The sequence below is a fragment of the Tupaia chinensis genome, unplaced genomic scaffold, assembly GCF_000334495.1.
Source record: "Tupaia chinensis unplaced genomic scaffold, TupChi_1.0 Scaffold000515_1, whole genome shotgun sequence".
Taxonomy (NCBI): domain Eukaryota; kingdom Metazoa; phylum Chordata; class Mammalia; order Scandentia; family Tupaiidae; genus Tupaia; species Tupaia belangeri.
In genome coordinates, this window is record NW_006160028.1 from 68,422 (window position 1) to 76,152 (window position 7,731).

The 7,731-nt window shown below is 40.5% G+C and overlaps 1 pseudogene; it reads right to left on the reverse strand.

Annotated features, from left to right (window-relative positions):
* Nucleotides 1-2,617: 2,617 nt before the first annotated feature.
* Nucleotides 2,618-2,986, reverse strand: LOC102483544 (60S ribosomal protein L22-like 1 pseudogene; annotated as a pseudogene).
* Nucleotides 2,987-7,731: the final 4,745 nt, after the last annotated feature.

Genomic DNA, 7,731 nt, shown 5'->3' on the forward strand with positions numbered 1-7,731 from the left:
GTCTGTGTGTGGGAATCAGCAATTGGCGTAATGGCTATGTTGCTGGACTCCCATGTAGTCGACTGCGGTTCGTGTCCCGGACCCGGTGGCTTGAAACTCACTCCGGGCGCCTGTGCGTGCGTGCCCAAGATCCCGAGAGGAGAGTGGAGGAGAAGGGATTGCGGCGTGACCATCCCCCCTGGGGGGTGATTTCTCGCTTTCTGTCTCTATGTGTCTCTCTCTGTCTGGCGAATGAACGTGCCCTATAGTGAAAATATCTCCAAAAAAAAAAAAAGAAGGTCTGTGTGGCTTGAGAAATGAGGTGAGCCACTATCTTGGTTTGCCTGAGTCTGAAAGGTTAGTGAGACTTTTCGTGCTAAAACTGTGGTAGCTCTACAAAAACCAGTACAGCTGTTTTCCCTGTTGGGGAAGCCCTGGCTAAGTCCTCCTTCTCCCTCAGAGTCACTCTCCAGGGAACACTAGCTTGATTGCTCTAGCCTGACTGAGGACCGCCTCGTACTGTCGCCTTTCAGGGCCTGCTCGGCCTTCAGAGCTGCCCTCAGTATCTCCAACACACCTCTCCCCTCTGGCTTTTCAGCCAGGAGTAGGAAGACAGGCTGAACGGCCTTGTCTTATGCTCTGCCATGTGGCATTCTTTCCTCGCCATACTCTCTTAGACAGAAGGTATCCATCGCTCTGTTTCTCTCTTCTCTTTTTGTTGCTCACGTTGTTCCTAGTCCATTGAGTAACAGGCTAGGTTTTTCTTCTTCCGGGTCACATCCTTTCTGACTCTATCTTTACAGCTAATCCCTAATAGAGACTAGGATACCCTTCTTTACAAGGGACTCTAGATTGGGAGGTAAATCAAAATGATTTCTATCTCAAATATCCATTTATCCTCATAGGAAATAACACTTGGATGGAGAGTTGGGGTATAAAACTTAAGGGAGTGCTGAAAAAACTCAACAGCCAAGATAAATATTTGAATTCATTTTAGAAATCAAACTTACCTCAAGGTCTGCAACTACTGTATGCTTTAGAATCTAATTGTTACATTTATCGTGGTTTTGAAAATCATGCTATAATGAAGGTAAAAAGACTTCTGAAAAAAAAAGTGACACTAGAAAATTCTGCTCTGGTTACTTTATTAGGGGAGCTGGCTTGATGATGGATGGAATGGAATTGGAAAGCATCTGGGGGATATTCTAATATTGGTATTTCTAACATCTTTGGGAACATTTTCATTTCTCAGTTAGGCTCAGTCAGCATTATGCCAGATCCCCATTTATATGGTAGGTGCTCTGTGGCCAATAAAATCCCCTAATATTCTTTATGCCATATGGCATCAACTTGTTTAACTTACCTCAAGGTCTAGGACTACTGGGGATGTAGGTATCACAGGAAAACTGCATGGGGAGTGGGACGATTTATTCTATAGAGCTTGTATAAATGAGTCATAAAGTCAGTTTTCCCGAGTTTCTATTCGGCATTATTTCTGTTACAATAGACTGTTATGTCCCTACTGGATCGAAAGCTTCTGGAAGACATAATGCCTCCTGGGAGAAAGAGCATGTGAAACTATATATAAGTCTTTTTCATTCCTTTCTCGGAGGATCATGATAGACACAGAGGTAGTAGGGAGAGTTAGGGTGTAAAACTTAAGGAGTGCCCAAAAAATTCAAGAGCCAAGATAAATATTTGAATTCATTTTAAAAATCAAAATAAATGGAAAAATGCATGCTGTCTATTAATACTAAATTAAGAGGGGGATAGAATTTTTCTTCTGCTTCAGGCTCTAAGATTGTTCTATGTGGCACTCTAGAGAATTCTTCAAAGAAGGACTCGCCGCCCAGCTGCAGGAAGGTCAAATGTCACCTTATTCAGTGTCTGTCCTTACTCCAGATCCTGCTTTCCTGAGCTCCTCCCCTTCCCAGTCCACCCACAGCATGAGTGAGCAAGACCAGGTAGGATGGCCTAGCATTTTGGCCTGATCCAAGAAAATTCGAAGGTACCAATCTCTCCAGAATTCCCTGCCAGACTGGCCAGGCTTTATGTTATGTGCAGCTTCTTTCCACGTCTCCCCTACCCAGTCCTGCTTCCTCCACCTTCCTTCGCAGGTGTTGATCTTTAGAACATCTTGCACCCCAAACTCTGCCGTAGCATCTGTTTCCACAGAACCCAACTTGTGACGGAGTTGCAGCTGCTATAGCCTGCTTCTTCTCTGTACCTTGATTTAGACTGAAAAAAGAAAAATGTGAGTTTGCCTCTTCTGATTTCTCTTCTTAGAAATCTAAAAGGTTTGTTATGTAAGACGATTCAGGAGAGTAAAAGTGGACTATAGACAAATGTCTAAGTAATTAATACACATATGCCGTTATAACAGATCGAATTATCAATAATATTCAACCAAAACTAAAGTGTAGTTTTGCTATTGGCCATCAGTTCAAATTCCAGGGTATATTTAAGTCCTGCGATTAGATATATTAGAGTACTAATTTCTTTTCTTTTCTTTTTTTTTTTTTTTACAAGCAGTGATTTTTATTCATTAATAAATTAAAAGTCTATTTCCAGAAGATTCTTTCTCATGTACCCTGCATGCTTTACTTAGTAAGCAAAGCCCGGTAAGGCCAGGCTTCAACTAATCCTCAGACTCTGACCCTTCTTCATCTTGGCTAATCTGGAAGTAACGAAGTTCGTAAGTTTCTTTGTCAGATGCAACCCCAGGAAGCCAATCGTGAAGATTGTTTTTCTTAAGGTATTTCTTAGCGAGGTATTTCGAATACCTTTTAGAGAACTGTTTCTCGAAACAACTGTGATTTCATTCTTGAGGTGTTCAGGGTGAACTACATTCCCAAGGCTGCCAGTTTTCCCATTGACTTTAACCTTTTTCCATCAGAAACTGTTCAAAATTTCCAGAGTCAAGAATTACATCTTCTACTGCATGAATAAGGTCCACATTAAACTTCCAGGTTGACCTCTTAGGCTTCTTGTCTTTCTGTGGCGCCATCTTGGTAGCCAGTCGTGCAGTCAGAAAGCTAGAGTACTAATTTCTCATGGTAATGGTTCACATTTCTATGATAAATAAAGGAAGCAAAAAAGGATGCATACAATGAGGCATGTTTTCTTTTTCTTTTTCTTTTTTTCCTTCTTCTTCTTCCTTTCTTTATCACAGGATCCTATATCAAACTAGTTACATCCTAATATGATGTACTAGTTATGGAGTATTTCCAGGGTTTTGGTCAGAATTCTTCAATAAAAGAACCTCTTTCTTCCTCAAGTATAAGACTTCAGCTACATTGCTACTTATCCAACTTTCTTTTTCGTAGTGTTGGATGGATTTGTATAAATGCTACATATATAGGAGGTATTTTCCTCTCAGATGCAAATATGCTTCCCAAGCCAAGAACTTCAGCAAACTCTTCTTAGGAGTGCCTTACATAGTTGTTACATAGGCTTCCAAGCAAATGGAAATGTGTTCCCGGGCTTGAGGCAGGAAATGAGATATATTGGGTGTTGAGTCACCAGAAGGAGTATCACCCTTGAGGTAAAATCCTTTTCATCTATGATATCCTCTTCCTCCCCTCCTTCGTTCCTCGGCAGAGCCCGACCTTACCTGAGGTGCTGCTCTCCCTGGCTATCCACGTTTAGGAAATGCCGCATTCTCCCTTCCTTGCCAGCCTCATGAAGGGTTTTATTTTAGTTGTTCTGTGCTCACTACATGCAAGTTAAAGTTCTATTTAGGAAAACTGATTTTTTTACCAGAATGTCAAAATAATAATAATCATAATGAATACATAAAATATTGCTGGCCTGGGATTCAGAATACTTTTTTGCTCTAATAGTTGACCTACTTGGGTATTTGCAAACCCATATTTGTCAACTTAGTTTTTTAATAGTAATCACTTCACTTTTCTATATTTTAACTCCTCTCCCCATGTTATAGGAACATTTTCTGAAATAGTGTTGAAACCTTCATTATCAGAGTGACAAAGTTGAACGACACTTTGGGTATACCCCAGGGGTAGCTTTGGAGATTGTTTGTAATCTTAGAGACTCAGTAGGGCCGTGGCCTCATGTGAGAGCTATGGAGTAAGCCATGAATGTGAATTCTAGGGAAACTATATGACTGGAAAGAGGGCAACGATATTTACTTACTTATGTAAATATTGGAAAGATTGGAGCCAGCCACCTGCCAAAAAAAGTAACTCATGGTTTATAAGGAGACTTTATTGCTGTTCACTGTCACCATTAAAACTTCTGCAGTGTTTTTTATCAGAACTACTTTCTTCTTTATGTTAGCATATATGTTTAATTATATTATTTTCTGGGTTTGTTCATAAGCATTACTTTGCTTAGCTTGTAATATGTAAGGTACTTTGAGCTCTCTGAGGAAAAGTATCATGCAATTAGAAAACATTATTCTTCACTGTACAGATGTGTGAATGCTCGAGGCTCCAGGCATATTCCTCTAAAAGGAAGTATTAACTTCAAAATCGACACGAACCTTATAAATTCAGAATTAATAAATGCCAACAATGTATAACTTTTTACTTTTCAGTTCACAGTAAAGACAAAGCAAAGACAAAAAGCTAATATAACACAAAATTGATGACATGGTTATAAAATACTAGAATTCAGATCTTTTGGTATCAACTTCTGCAAATGAAATGTAGGCAATTATAATTAGGGATCTTGCCAACCACTGCCATTTGTGCCTTTGCTGAATGTTACATCAGCATGCTACATTTGCATATAATGACATAGGATATTTATACATTTTAAAATTTTTCATTATTCCGTTAAGAAATAAAACCAGAGATAATTTATTCTTTGTTATGAATGAGAAAATAGAGGCACAGAAAACTTGAAGGATTTGTTAACAACCACATGGAAGAGTCTAAATTTTACTCTAGTGATGGGTATCAGTAGAGTACAGAACAGGAATAATGATGCTTTCAATTTCATTATAGATTTGAGAAGCAGGGTGGAATAGGTTGAAAGGGTACTTGAAATCAATGCTAATAAATTCAAGTATGTTCAGGGCTAGAACTGATGAAACAATTGAAGGCTATTAGACATAAGACTGTTCTAATCAGAGCTGTGATATGAGGAAGTAAAACAGAAGATGCACTACAAGGAACGGGAGGGATAGAGGCAGAGACTCACTGCCTGATTGGGTAGTTCAGAAAATAAGGCAAGATGAAAAAATGAGGAAGGAAGCAGTGTGAGAATGGGGAAGGACACATTGTTAGAAGCCTTGGGAAAAGAGCGATTATAGAGGTTAATGAAGAGACACGGATTAAAGCATTCTTCTTTACCTGAGTTCTAAACCAACTGCTAAACAGGACACAGGCAGCCAAAAGATGTGGGTTCTAAGCCTACTTCATTCCTGGGTCCTGTGTTGGCCAGATGATCACCAACTGGCTTGCTGCCCTATAATGAAACATTCTTACACATCGGGCCCTTGGTGACTGAAAACCAGTTCTTCCCCTGGGGGGCTGGTAAGCAACAGCCAGAAGTGGGGGACGTGGGAAGGTACGCTTCCATGGGCAATATGCTCTCAAAAAGGATAGGAGAGCAGCTGAACTAAGCAAGTTCAGTTCCTCCTTTCAAAGGTGTTACTTGAAAAATAATCCTCCTCCTGTAAAAAACTAGAGAACCAGCGGTAAGGGAGGAGCCAAGCTGACCACAAGCTTATTCTTGGGAAGTTTCCTTCCATAGAAAAACATGGAGACTTAGACACAAATGAAAGATCATAACAAAAACCATCTTCCGGTGACTTCTATTTAGCTTAAATCTGTAGGAAATAATTCGTGATAAACTCAACCTGAAGCCGGGGGATTTCCAACCTCAACATAAATGCCATATTTGGCCACATAGCCCTTTGTTAAAGAGAGCTATCGTTTTCACTGTAGCATGTTTAGCCACATTCTTAGCTACTACCTGCTCAATGCCAGAATTACACCCCCAGTTTTGACACTCAGATGCCTCCACACACTGTCCAATATTCTCTGGGGAACAAAATTCCCCTTTCCTGATTAAGAATCATTGGCCTAAGTGGTGAAGCTATGAAGCATGACTGCTTGGTGAGTCAGGCATCCTTACACTCCCTCGATCATCGTTTTATTTTTTTCCCTCACCCTTAGGACCTAAGTTTTACTCTGCATAAAATAACCCATTTTTTAAGGGTTGAAAGGCCATGTCTAGCAACATGGGGGAAATATTATTTTCACTGGACCCGGAATGGGGGTAAGATATTGCTAGCTGAGTGAACACTAGTGAGAATTAGATTATACACACAAATACTCTCATTTGAAAGCATATTCCTTGGTTTGTAAAATGTTTTTAAAACCCTCTTTGTCAGGAATAGAAGACAAGAAAGCAGGCAGGAAAAAGGAGCCTAGGTTCCACCAGGACTAGGATAGCTGTAATCAATGCCGTCATCATTTTAGCACAGGGCTAATAGCCATCTGGAACAGAAGGGGATGCCACTGCAGGAGATATAAAATTAAAAGTCATACAATATCAACAATTTCTCACATCTTGGCTTGTGCAAACAGCATCAGGATTTAAATAACTAGATTTGGTCTCAGGGCTCAATTTCATTCCTGAATCGACTCTTTACCTTGAAAAATTAATCTTTCTAGGACTGAGGGGATGCACACAAGCCAAAACAACCGTGCCCCATGCTGTGTGGTTGGTTAGATGGATTGGATTTTTTTTTTCTTTCTGATTCATAGTTGTCCTAAAATCATAACTCTTTGTCCCATAGGGGGTCTATCTGATCAGTAGATTTCAAGCTTTGCCCTTGCTCCTTCTCACTAAGAGTCAGTTTCTTGTCAGAATAAATAAGCACTCTCAATACAAAAGCAGCTTCTAGCCTCCATCGGCTGCTTCCAAGTCTCCTTTGTACATATGTAAACAGCAGGAGAGAATAATTATTCTGATTTTTGTGTTCATTAACCCCTTGCTTTTTTGTGTCATGTTTTTCACTTTGCCACATTTATTTATCACAAACTATTTTTTTTTGATATGGAAAACACACATTGATGGTTATTCCATAAATCCCAAATCACTTATTAAATAATTTTAATATTAAACATTTAGTTTGTTGACCCTTTGAAAAATCAATACTATGTTATTCGTCTCTGCATATCTTTCTTCATTTTTTTGAATTCCAGCAATTACAAAAGAAATAAGATATATTTTTCCCTTTTTTTTTTTTTTTTTTTGGAGGGGTTTTTGCTATAGGGTGTGTGGTCTCGCCAGAAAGACAGAGAGAGACAGAGAGACAGAAAGTGAGAAATCACCCCCCAGGGGGGATGGCCACTCCGCAATCCCTTCTCCTCCATTCTCCTCTCGGGATCTTAGGCATGCACGCACACGCGCCCGGCATGACTTTAAGCCACCGGGTCTAGTACTCGATCCGCGATCGGCTACATGGGAATTCAGCGACATAGCCATACACTAACTGCTGGTTCCTCCCTTTTGTGACATCAAGAGAGGGAGAGCGGCCGAGACAGGTGTTTTTGCCAGCGTCGTGCTGTAGTGCAGCCCTTCTGCCTGAGCCTGCTCAGAAGCGAGAATTCCAAGTGCAGCAGCAACCCAGCAAGTTCACTACTCGATCCGCGATCGGCTACATGGGAATTCAGCGACATAGCCATACACTAACTGCTGGTTCCTCCCTTTTGTGACATCAAGAGAGGGAGAGCGGCCGAGACAGGTGTTTTTGCCAGCGTCGTGCTGTAGTGC